This window comes from Phoca vitulina, unplaced genomic scaffold (assembly GCF_004348235.1).
Source record: "Phoca vitulina isolate PV1807 unplaced genomic scaffold, GSC_HSeal_1.0 scaffold51, whole genome shotgun sequence".
Lineage (NCBI taxonomy): Eukaryota > Metazoa > Chordata > Mammalia > Carnivora > Phocidae > Phoca > Phoca vitulina.
This window is the reverse complement of record NW_022589754.1, coordinates 4,094,838-4,107,816: the sequence shown is the minus strand read 5'-3', so window position 1 is coordinate 4,107,816 and position 12,979 is coordinate 4,094,838. Positions and strand designations below refer to the sequence as shown.

The 12,979-nt window shown below is 36.9% G+C and overlaps 1 pseudogene; it reads right to left on the bottom strand.

Moving 5' to 3' along the window:
- Positions 1 to 4,702: 4,702 nt before the first annotated feature.
- On the bottom strand, positions 4,703 to 5,825 carry LOC116621903 (annotated as a pseudogene).
- Between the last annotated feature and the right edge of the window lie 7,154 nt (positions 5,826 to 12,979).

Here is a 12,979-nt window from a genome sequence, read left to right as displayed (position 1 = left end):
TTGCCCCCCAGCCCCCACTCCGTGGTAATGGCCATTGTCAGCCACAAACTTAAATTGATCATATGTTCTTTTCTAGACCAAGCAAATTTTGAGTCATTTTTTTGCATAAGATATACATGATATGAGAAAGAGAGAAAGGGCATTTATACTCTTCATTTCAGCCAAAGAAGCTGTCTGAAAACAAAGTTTTACATTAATTTCTGCTAAATCACAGATTCAGCTACAAATTTGGATCTGAGGGGCCATTATATAATTTGGGGATTCTCACTGGAATTCTTGAATGTTTTTCAAATTAGGGAGTCTGTGATATCAAAATACAAAGGGTCATATTTTTGTCTGTGATGTAAAGTACATTTTATATAATCATATAGAGAGACATATGAGCAGAAATCCTATCAGCAAGCATTAGACACAACATATAAAATTATCCAGAAATTATATGTATCATTTAAACCTGGATGATACTAATTCTATCAAATAGAACCTGTCCTACTACTTATCTGACAAAGGAATATTGTACTAATATTAATGAAACTATCATTTTTAACCTCCTACTATGTGCCATGCTTTTTACATTCACCAGCATTGATCTTTACAAAACAGAATTAGGTCAATATCCTTATCTCCATTTTACACATAAATGACACTCAGAAAAAATAAGTGACTTATCCAGGACCCAAAGTGGAGCCCAAATTTAATCCCTGATATCTCTGTTTCTACAATTCTCAATTTTTGACTATGGCACTGTTGTGGAGTAAACTGCGTTTCCCCCAAGCCAAAAAACGGTATGTTAAAATCCTAATCCCCAGTATATATGAAATTGAATTATTTCATATATGTAAGGTTTGATCTTGATTAAATCAGAATGTTATATTAGTTTCAAGTATACAATACAGTGAGTCAATACTTCCATACATCACCTGTGCTCATCACAAGTGCACGCCTTAATCCATATCACCTATTTAACCCATCCACCTACCCACCTCCCTTCTGGTAACCTCTCTGTACTTAAGAGTCTGGCTCTTGGTTTGCCTCTCTCTCTTATTTTGCCTTTGCTTGTTTGTTTTCTTAAATTCCACATATGAGTCGAATCATATGGTATTTGTCTTTCTCTGACTAATTTTGCATAGCATAATATTCTCTAGCTTCATCCACATCATTGCAAATGACGAGATTTCTCATTCTTTTTGATGGCGGAGTAATATTTCAGTGTGTGTGTGTGTGTGTGTGTGTGTGTGTGTACCACCTCTTCTTTACTCATCAGTTGAGGGACACTTGGGCTGTGTCCATAATTTGGCTATTGTAGATAATATGGCTATAAACATCAAGGTGCAGTTATCATTTTGAATTAATATTTTTGTATTCTTTGGGTAAATACCTAGTAGTACAATTGCTGAATTGCAGGATACTTCTATTTTTAACTTTTTGAGGAAACTCCATCCTGTTTTCCAGAGTGGCTTCACCAGTTTACATTCCCACCAACAGTACAAGAGAGTTCCCCTTTCTCCACATCCTCAACAACACCTGCTGTTACTTGTGTTGTTGATTTTAGCCATTCTGACAGCTGTTAGGTGATATCTCATTGTAGTTTTTATTTTCATCTCCCTACAGATGAGTTATATGGACCAACTTTTCATGCGTCTGATGGCCATCTGTATGTTTTCTTTGAAAAAAAAGTTTATTCATATCTTCTGCTCATTTTTAATTGGAATATTCATTTTGGGGGGTGTTTAGTTTTATAAATTCTTTAAATATTTTGGATACTAACCCTTTATTGGAAATGTCACTTTCAAATATCTTTTCTCATTCTGTAGGTTGCCTTTTAGTTTTTTTGATTGTTTCCATCACTGTGCAGAAGCTCTTTTATTTTTATGTAGTCCCAATACTTTATTTTTGCTTTTGTTTCCCTTGCCTCAGGACACATATCTAGTAAAACATTGCTATGGCCAATGTCAAAGAGGTTACTACCTGTGTTCTCGTCTAGAATTTTTATGGTTTCTGGTCTAACATCAGGTCTTTAATCCATTTTGAATTTACATTTGTGTATGGTGTATGAAAGTGGTCCAGTTTCATTCTTTTACATGTGGCTGTCCAGAATTCCAACACCATTTGTTGAAGAGACTCTTTTTGTTCTATTGGGTATTATTTCCTTCTTTGTTGAATATTAATTGACCATATAGTTCTGGGTTCATTTCTGGGCTTTCTATTTTGTTCTATTGATGAATGTGTCCATTTTTATACCAGTAATATACTGTCTTGATCACTACAGCTTTGTAATATGAAGTATGGAATTGTGATCCCTCCAGGTTTATTTTTCTTTTTCAAGATTGCTTTGGCTATTCAGGGTCTTTTGTGGTTCCATACAAATTTTAAGTTTGTTTGTTCTAGCTCTGTGAAAAATGCTGGTGGTATTTTGATAGGGATGACATCAAACTTGTAGATTGCTTTGGGTGTATATATATTTTAACAATATTTGTTCTTCCAAACCACAAACATGGAATGTCTTTCCATTTCTTTGTGTCATCTTCAATTTCTTTCATAAGTGTCTTACAGCTTTCAAATTATAGGTTTTTCACATCTTTGGTTAGGTTTATTCCTAGATATCTTATTGTTTTTCATGGAATTATAAATGGATTCTTTCCTTAATTTCTCTTTCTGCTGTTTCATCATTGGTGTATAGAAATCCAATAAATTTATGTATGTTGATTCTGTATCCTACAATTTTACTGAATTTGTTTATACCTTCTAGAAGTTGGTTTTTTTTTTTTTTTTTTTTGTGGAATCTTTTGGGTTTTCTATATAGAGAATCATGTCACCTGCAAATAAAGAAAGTTTGACTTCTTCCTTGCTGATTTAGATGTCTTTTATTTCTTTTTGTTGTCTGATTGCTGTGGTTAGGACTTCCTGTACTATGTTGAATAAAAGTGTTAAGAGTGGACATCCTGGGGCGCCTGGGTGGCTTAGATGGTTAAGCGTCTGCCTTCGGCTCAGGTCATGATCCCGGGGTCCTGGGATCGAGTCCCGCATTGGGCTCCCTGCTAGGCGGGGAGCCTGCTTCTCCCTCTGCCTCTGCCTCTCTCTCTCTCTGACTCTCATGAATATGAAAAAAAAAAAAAAAGAGTGGACATCCTTCTTTTGTTCTTGACCATAGAGGAAGAGTTCTCAATTTTTTCTCCATTGAGGATGATAATAGCTGTGGGTTTTTCATATATTGCCTTTATTATGTTGAGGTAAACTAGCTTTGTTGAAGGTTTTTTTATCATGAATGAGTGTTTTACTATGTCAAATGCTACCTCTGCATCTATTGAGATGATCATAGGGTTCTTATCATTTCTTTTATTAATGTGGTATATCACGTTAATTGATTTGTGAATATTGAACCACATTCCTGCAAGACGAGTAAATCGCACTTGAATATAGTGAATAATTTTTTTTATGCATTGTTCAATTTGGTTTGTAAGTATTTTGTTGAGGATTTTTGAATCTATGTTCATCAGAGATATTGCCCTGTAGTTGTCTTTTATTGTGGTGTCTTTATCTGGTTTTGGTATCATGGTAATGCTTGCCTCAGAATGAATATGGAAGTTTTCCTTCCATTTCTATTTTTTGGAATAGTTTGAGAAGAATAGGTATTAACTCTTCTTTATGTATTTCATATAATTCACCCATGAAGCCATCTGGCCATGGTTTTTTGTTTGTTGGGAGTTTTCTGATTATTGATTCTATTTCTTTGCTGGTTATCGGTGTGTTCAAGTTCTCCATTTCTTGCTTTTACAATTTTGGTACTTTACATGTTTATAGGAATTTATCCATTTATTCTAGGTTGTCCTTATATTGGTATATAAATTTCATAATATTCTATTATAACTGTTGATATTTCTGCGTAGTTGGTTGCTATTTCTGCTCTCTCATTTGTGATTTTATTTATTTGGGTCTTTATCTTTTCTTTTTGATAAGTCTGGCTAGAGGTTTATCAATTTTACTGATTTTTCCAAGAACCAGCTCCTGGTTTAATTGATCTGTTTTATTGGATTTTTTTCAAGTTTTTACTTAAATTCCAATTAGTTAACATACAATGTAATATTAGTTTCAGGTGCAGAATTTTGTGATTCATCACTTACGTACAACACCCAGTTCTCATCACAAGTGCCCTCCTTAATACCCATCACCCATTTAACTCATCCCTCGCCCACCTTCTCTCCAGCAACTTTCAGTTTTTCTCTATAGTTAAGAGTCTGTTTTATGATATGCGTCTCTCTTCCCCCCTCCAAGTTCATCTGTTTTGTTTCCTTTATTCCACAGTGAGTGAAATCATATGGTATTTGTCTTTCCCTGACTGATTTATTTCACATAGCATATTGCTCTCTAGCTCTGTCCACGTTGTGGCAAATGACAAAATTTCATTCCTTTTTTTTTTTTTTTTTCACATAAGGAAGCATTTATTTGAGGTTTAACATGAAATCGTACAAATAAAATCTGTATAAATACAAATCCACATCGAGTCATAAAACAGATAGCAAAAGACAAAATAAAAAAGAAAACTAATTGGCAACTATATACATTTGGACACAGTTATGTCTTGTACACTAGAAAGGCCTTTACAAAATAATCATCTTAGATCAATAGAAGACCAATCTTCAATGTCATCCTACAAGATAGGTTAACTTTAGCAATCTCTTCCTGTTTTTTCCAAAGTCCTCCTTTAGTATGGCTGGTGGTTGTTTTGGTGATTGCCACCCCCTTGAGACGCCTTGCTGTAAGTGCTCTGTTGGCCACTGTGGTCTGCATATCCCTTTCCATATCCATAATTCCCAAGTTACACCTAGTATAGTCATAGCCACCATAGCGACTATAGTTTTGATCACCACCATAGACACTATTGTAATTTCCATATCCTTGATCATAATAGTTATTAAATCCTTGGTTCCAGTTTTGGTCCTGACATCGTCCACAACCCCTAGTGCCACCTCATCCACCAGCCGCAACACCTCTTCCTTTTTTGTTGCCTATATACCTCTTTGGCTGGTGCAACTTTGATTTCACACTTCCCAGAAACAATTTGATGATATCTGCTTTTTAACAATTTCTTTATTGGCTCTTCATCTGTATATGTGATTAAAAAAATCCTCTTCTTTATTTGTTTTTGTATCCATGGGAAGTTCAATATTTTCAATCTCTCCAAATGCTCCAAAAATAGTCTTTAATTTGTTCTTCAGAAGTATCTGGGCTCAATCCATCCACAAAAACCTTTTTGTTTTGTTTTTTTCCCCCTTTTAAATCTTTGGTCCTTTGGGGGTCTATCAATTTGCTATCCAGTTTGTGTTCTTTCAGTTCCAAAACCTTATCAACACTAGCAGCATCTTTCAAAAGCACAAATCCAAATCCTCTTGATCTAGTCATTGGATCTGTTTTAATTGTACAGTCTACAACTTCCCCAAATCGAAACAAATATTCAGTCCAATCTTTCTTGCTTGTGTTCCAGTTCAAGCCTCCAATAAACATTTTACCATCATCCTGTTGATTCTTTAAAAAAAAAAAAATTAAAGATTTTATCTATTTATTTGACAGAGAGTGAGAGAGGACAAGCAGGAGGAGCAGTAGGAGGAGAGGGAGAAGCAGGCTCCCTGCCAAGCAGGGAGCCTGATGTGGGACTCAATCTCAGGACCGTGGGATCATGACCTGATCCGAAGGCAGACGCCTAACCATCTGAGCCGCCCAGGTGCCCCATTCTGTTGATTCTTGCTTACACTGATGTTGGATCAGTCTGTGAATTCCTCTATGATCCTGTACTCGTTCATGTCCTCCATAATGGTGGAGTTGTCAGCCAGGGTTGCTGGCCCACAGTCCAGGTCATGGTAGAAGTGAAGTGGAGTGTTGTATGGAGTTGAATTTAAAATGGTGGCAGAAGAGCTTCATTTTTTTTTATAGCTGAGTAATATCCAAATACACACACACACACACACACACACACACACACACACACACACCGTATCTTCTTTATCCATTCATTAGATGATGGACATTTAGGCTCTTTCTATAATTTGGCTATTGTTGGTAATGCTGCTGTAAACATCAGGGTTTATGTATCCCTTTGAGTCAGTATTTTTTTTTTCCTTTGGGTAAATACCTAGTGGTGTAATTGCTGAGTCATAGGGTAGTTCTATTTTTAGCTTTTTGTGGAAACTCCATACTGTTTTCCAGAGTGGCTGTACCAGTTTGCATTCCAACCAAAGAGCAAGACAGTTCCTGTTTCTCCAAATTCTCACCAACATTTGTTGTTTCCTGGGGTGTTAATTTTAGCCATTCTGACAGGTGTGAGGTGATATCTCAAGGTAGTTTTGATTTGTATTTCCCTGATGATCAGTGATGTTGAGCATCTTTTTTTTTTAAAGATTTTATTTATTTGTCAGAGAGAGAGAGAACAAGCAGGGGGAGCAGCAGGCAGAGGGAGAGGGAGAAGCAGACTCCCCACTGAGCAGGGACCCCCCCCCCCCCAGTGCAGGACTCCATCCCAGGACCCTGGGATCAGATCATGACCTGAGCCGAAGGCAGACGCTTAACTGGCTGAACCACCCAGGCATCCTAAGCATCTTTTCATGACATTTTTCGTTTGTATGTTTTCTTTGGAAAAATGTCTCTTCATGTCTTCCGCCCATTTCTTAACTGGATTATTTGTTTTTTGGGTGTTGAGTTTGGTAGTTTTTATATATTTTGGGTAGTAATCCTTTATCATGTATGTCGTTCACAAATATTTTCTCTCATACCATAAGTTGCCTTTTAGTGTTGTTGATTTTCTCCTTTGCTGTGCAGAAGCTTTTTATCTTGTTGAAGTCCCAATAGTTTATTTTTCCTTTTGTTTCCCTTGCCTCAGGAGACATATCTAGTAAGAAGTTGCTACAGCCAATGTCAAAGTGCTTACTGCATGTGATCTCCTCTAGGATTTTGATGGTTTCCTGCCTCCCATTCAGGTATTTCATCCATTTTGAATTTATTATTGTGTACAGTAAAAGAAAGTGTCTAGTTTCCTTCTTTTGCATATTGATGTCCAGTTTTCCCAACACAATTTGTAGAAAATTTTTTTCTAGCTGGATAGTCTTTCTTGCTTTGCCAAATATTAGTTGACCATATCATCATAGGTCCATTTCTGGATTTTCTATTCTCTTCCATTAATTTATATGTCTGTTTTTGTGCCAGTACCATACTGTTTCGCTACAGCTTTATAATATAATTTGAGGTCTAGAACTGTGATGCCTCCAGCTTTGCTTTTCTTTTTCAAGATTGCTTTGGCTACTTGGGTTCCTTTGTGGTTCCATACAAATTTTAGGATTATTTGTTCTAGCACTGTGAAAGATGCTGGTGGTATTTTCATAGAGATGGCATTAAATGTGTACATTGTTTTTGGTATTATAGAAATTTTAATATTTGTTCTTCCAATTCATGAATATGGAATGTGTTTCTATTTTTTGTGTCCTCTTCAATTTCTTTCTTTCTTTTTTCACTGTTCAGGTTTTTTTTTTATTTTTTTTATGTTCAGTTAGCCACTGACATTATTAGTTTTTGATGTAGTGTTCAATGATTCATTAGTTGCATATAACACCCGGTGCTCATCACAACACATGCCCTCCTTAATACCTGTCACTCTCTTACCCCATTCCCCAACCCCCTCCCCCCTGAAACCCTCAGTTTGTTTCCCAGGGTCCATAGTCTCTTATGGTTCATCTCCCTCTCTGATTTCACCCCCTTCAGATTTCCCTCCTCCCCTATGGTCCTCCGTGCTATTCACATATGAGTGAAACCATATGATAATTTTCTTTCTCTGCTTGACTTACTTCATTTAGCATAATCCCCTCCAGTTCCATCCATGTCGATGCATGGTAGGTAGTCATCCTTTCTGATGGCTGAATAATATTCCATTGTATATATGAACCACATCTTCTTTATCCATTCATCTGTTGAAGAGCATCTCAGCTCCTTCCACAGTTTGGCTATTGTGGACATTGCTGCTATGAACATTGGGGTGCATGTGCCCCTTCTTTCCACTAGGTTTGTATCTTTGGGGTAAATACCTAGTAGTGCAATTGCTGGGTTGTAGGGTAGCTCTATTTTTAACATCTTAAGGAACTTCCATACTGTTTTCCAGAGTGACTCTACCAGCTTGCATTCCCACCAACAGTGTAAGAGGGTTCCCCTTTCTCCATATCCTCACCAACATTTGTTGTTTCCTGATTTGTTAATTTTTGCCATTCTAACTAGTGTAAGGTGGTATCCCATTGTGGTTTTGATTTCTATTTCCCTGATGGCTAGTGATGTTGAGCACTTTTTTCATGTGTCTGTTAGCCATTTGTATGTCTTCTTTGGAGAAGTGTCTGTTCATGTCTTCTGCCCATTTTTTGACTGGGTTATCTGTTTTTTGAATGTTGAGTTAGTGGTGCTGGGAAAATTGGACAGCTACATACAGAAGAATGAAACTGGACCATTCTCTTACACCATACACAAAGATAAACTCAAAATGAATGAAAGACCTCAATGTGACACAGGAATCCATCAAAATCCTAGAAGAGAACATAGTCAGTAGCCTCTTTGACATTGGCCACAGCAACTTCTTTCAAGACACGTCTCCTAAGGCAAAGGAAAAAAAATTAAAAATGAACTTTTGGGACTTCATCAAGATAAAAAGCTTCTGCACAGCAAAGGAAACGGTCAACAAAACTAAGAGGCAACCCACGGAATGGGAGAAGATATTTGCAAATGACATTACAGATAATGGCTGATACCCAAGATCTATAAAGAACTTCTCAAACTTCAATTTCTTTCAAAAGTGTTCTATAGTTTTCAGAGTACAGATCCTTTACCTCTTTGGTTAGGTTTATTCCTAGGTATCTTACAGTTTTTGGTGCAATTGTAAATGGGATTGATTCCTTGATTTCTCTTTCTTCTGCCTCATTGTTAGTGTATAGAAATACAACTGACTTTTGTGCATTGATTTTATATCCTGCGACTTTGCTGAATTCCTGTATAAGTTATAGCAACTTTTTGGGTGGAGTTTTTTGGGTTTTCAACATAGAATGTCATGTTATCTGTGAAGAGTGAAAGTTTGACTTCTTTGCTAATTTGGATGTGTTTTATTTCTTTTCCTGTCGTGTTCCTGATCTTAGGTGAAAAGCTCTCAGTTTTTCCCCATTGAGGATGATATTCACTGTGGGTTTTTCATATACGGCTTTTATGATATTGAGGTGTGTTCCCTCTTTCCCTACACTGCAGATAGTTTTTATCAAGGAAGGATACTGTATTTTGTCAAATGCTTTTTTTCTGTATCTATTGACAGGATCGTATGGTTCTTATCCTTTCTTTTATTAATGTGGTGTACCACGTTGATTGATTTGTGAATATTGAACCAAACTTGCAACCCATGAATAAGTCTCACTTGATTGTGGTGAATGATTCTTTTAATGTACTATTGGAATTGATTTCTTAGTATTTTGTGGATAATTTTTGCATCCATGTTCATCAGGGATATTGGCTTCTGGTTCTCTTTTTTAGTGGATTCTTTGTCTTCTTTTGGAATCAAGATAATGCTGGCCTCCTTGAATGAGTTTGGAGTTTTCCTTCCAATTCTAATTTTTGGAAATGTTTGAGAAGAATAGGTATTAATGCTTTTTTAAATATTTGGTAGAAAGCCCCTGTGAAGCCATTTGGCCTTGGTCTTTTGTTTGTTGGGAGATTTTTGATTATTAATTCAGTTTCCTTTATAGTTATCATTCTGCTTATGTTTTCCTTTTCTTGCTTTTACAGTTTTGGTAATTTATATGTTTCTAGGAATTTATCCATTTCTCCTAGGTTGTCCAATTTGTTGACATAGGATTTTTTCATAATATTCTATTATAATTGTATTTCTGTGGTGTTGCTTGTTATTTCTCCTCTTTCATTTGTGATTTTTATTTATTTGTGTCCTTTCTCCTTTCTTTTTGATAAGTCTGGCTAGAAACCTACCATTTTCATTAATGTTTTCAAACAACCAGCTCCTGGTTTCATTGAGCAGTTCTACTGTTTATTTTCTTAAGTTTCTGTATCAGTTATTTCTGCCCAAATCTTTATTATTTCCCCAATTCTGCTCACTTTAGGCTTCATTTGTTATTTTTCTAGCTCCATTAGGTGTAAGTTAAGTTGCTTATTTGGGAGTTTTCTAGCTTCTTGAGGTAGGCCTGTATTACTATATAGTTCTCTTTTATGACTGCTTTTGCCACATCCCAAAAGTTTTGGACCATTGTGTTTTCCTTTTCATTTTTCCATGTATTTTTTATTTTTTCTTTAATTTCCTGTGTGACCCATTAATTCTTTGGTAGGATGGACTTTAGCCTCCATGTATTTGTGGTCTTTCCACTTTTTTTTTCTTTTTTTTTTCTTGTGGATGACTTCATGTTTCATAGCATGGTGGTCAGAAAATATGCATGGTCGGGGCACCTGAGTGGTTCAGTCATTAAGCATCTGCCTTCAGCTCAGGTCATGATCCCAAGGTCCTGGGATCGAGCCCCACATCAGGCTTTCTGCTCAGCGGGAATTCTGCTTCTCCCTCTCACACTCCGCCTGCTTGTGTTCCCTCTCTTGCTCTCTCTTTCTGTCAAATAAATAAATAAAATATTTTTAAAAAAGAAATTATGCATAGTGTTATCTCAATCTTTTTGTGCTTGTTGAGGCCTGATTTGTGACATAGTATGTGATCTATTCTGGAGAATGTCCCATGTGCACTTGAAAAGAATGTGTATTCTGATGCTCTGGGATGAAATATTCTGAATATATTGGTGAAGTCCATCTGATCCAGTGTGTCATTCAAAGCCATCCATCGTTTCCTTGTTGATTTTCTGCTTAGGTGATCTGCCCATTGATGTGAGTGTGGTGTTAAAATCCCCTATTATTATTGTATTATTATCAATGAGGTTTTTTTATGTTTATTGTTTTATTTTTTGGGTGCTTCCATGTTAGATGCATAAACATTTACAGTTGTTAAATCTTCTTACTGGATTGCCCCCTTTATTATGATATAGTGCCCTTCTTCATCTCATTCATTTATGCATGTAAGATCCCAAGTAGAGGGATTTGCTGGTTTCTTTTTTAAGGGATTCATAATATCTTGCTCCATTGTCTGTATATGGTACAATAACTTGTCTGGAGCTGCAATAAGATTCCCAGCTATCTTTTGTTTTCAGCAGCTACCAGGCTTCTAAAGTATGCCAAGACCAGTGCTTCAAGTCAGTCAAGACAGAAACCTGTCCATTAGTCAGCTCCCTGAAAATGCATAACGTTGGATGCATGCTTCACTCTTCTCTTCCAATTCTGAGGACAGGTCCTAAAGCTGTATTTCCCCTGACTGCTGTATCATGTCTTGTAGGCCAGCAGTAAGCCACTTAGCTCTCTTTTGTCCTACGTGTCTCCTTGGCTTTTAGAGTGTACTGAATCCCATTAACTTTCTGAGAGAGTCCAGACGAAAACCATTACCTCAGGTAGCTTCCTGAAGAGCTATTATGTTGGACGCATGCTTCACCTCTTTCCCTCCCCAGGAAAAAAGGCAGTAGTTGTGGGATTTCTTCCCCTCAACTGGGGAAGGAACTATGGTGAGTGTGCTCATCCAAGTCATTGCTTTTGTTCTCAGTGGCCCCCAATATGGCACCTTCTTCTACCAGCACTTAGATCCAGACAAGTTAAAAATCAGTCCCTAAAATATCTGAACACTGGATGTATGTTTCAGTGTTCTCTTTCTCTCTCTAGGGAGATGCTTGCAGCTTGGGATTTCCTCCTGTTCGTGCCATGCTGAACCAGAAGTAGGAATCATGGCATGTGAGTTACCACCAGGTTTGATGCACCTGTTTTGTGCTTGCTTGAGTTGCAGGAACTTTTGAGCTGGTTCTACATTTCTCAAAAAGGGAATTGTTCTGTGTACTCTTGTTGAATCAGTGTCTCTGTGGCAGGAAGGAGCTTCTGGGTTTCCAATTCTGCCATCTTGCTGACTGCACCCTTCCAAAATATTTCCCTTATTTTTATTGTCACTTTTTTCATTACCTCCATTAGAGTCTATGATCTATCATTAGAAACAAAACTCATAACATCCTAGACTCTTCTCTCCCCCTCACAATTGTCTGGCAAGATGCAACCCTTGTTAAATTTGACTTTTGCCTACTTTATAACTTCTCCTGAGCAACTCAAGAGGATTGAGGAAAATATACAACTATGTTAACTAGTCTCACAATAAATTTATGTTAAAAAGCCTGAAGTGGGTTTTTACACTGTTAAGTGACCCTAGTACATATCTCTAGTCCGGGAGTTAGCAAACATTTTTCAAGCTCCAAATAGTAAATAGTATAGGGTTTGTGAACCATGATGACTCCACTGAAAATATTCAACTTTGCTATTATAAAGCAGTCATAGACAATATGTGAAAAAAAATGAGCAGCTCTGTGTTCCAGAAAAAAAAGTTATTCACAAAAACAATCAGTGGTCAGATTTGGCCCATAGACCATAACTTTCTGACACCTGCCCTAGTCTATTTACTCTTACTGCCAGTGATGACTATTTCATGTGCTTTTTCTGTTATCAGTTCTTCAATTCCTCATTCTCTCTTCATCACTCTAAGATAATGATATTTTTTTAAATTTCATTGAGATGATAGAAGGCATCAGAAGAGCACTGTTCAAGAAAGGAAGGTGACACTGGAGAAGGAGGACCCCAGGCTCACTGCATCCCACAAACACACCTAGATAATTATCAAAACATCCTAAATACCCTAGAAATCGATCTGAAGACTGTCAGAACAAGCTCTACAACTAAAGGGAGAGAAGAGACCACATCAAAGAAGGTAAGAAGTATGGAGACAAGGTTTAGGGGAGAAACAGATCTGTGGTGTTGCACAGGGAAGGGAGCCATGGTTGTAGACATGGGCAAGAGAAAGAGGAGCACACAAGGGGAAAGTTTCCCCAAAGCAATTGAC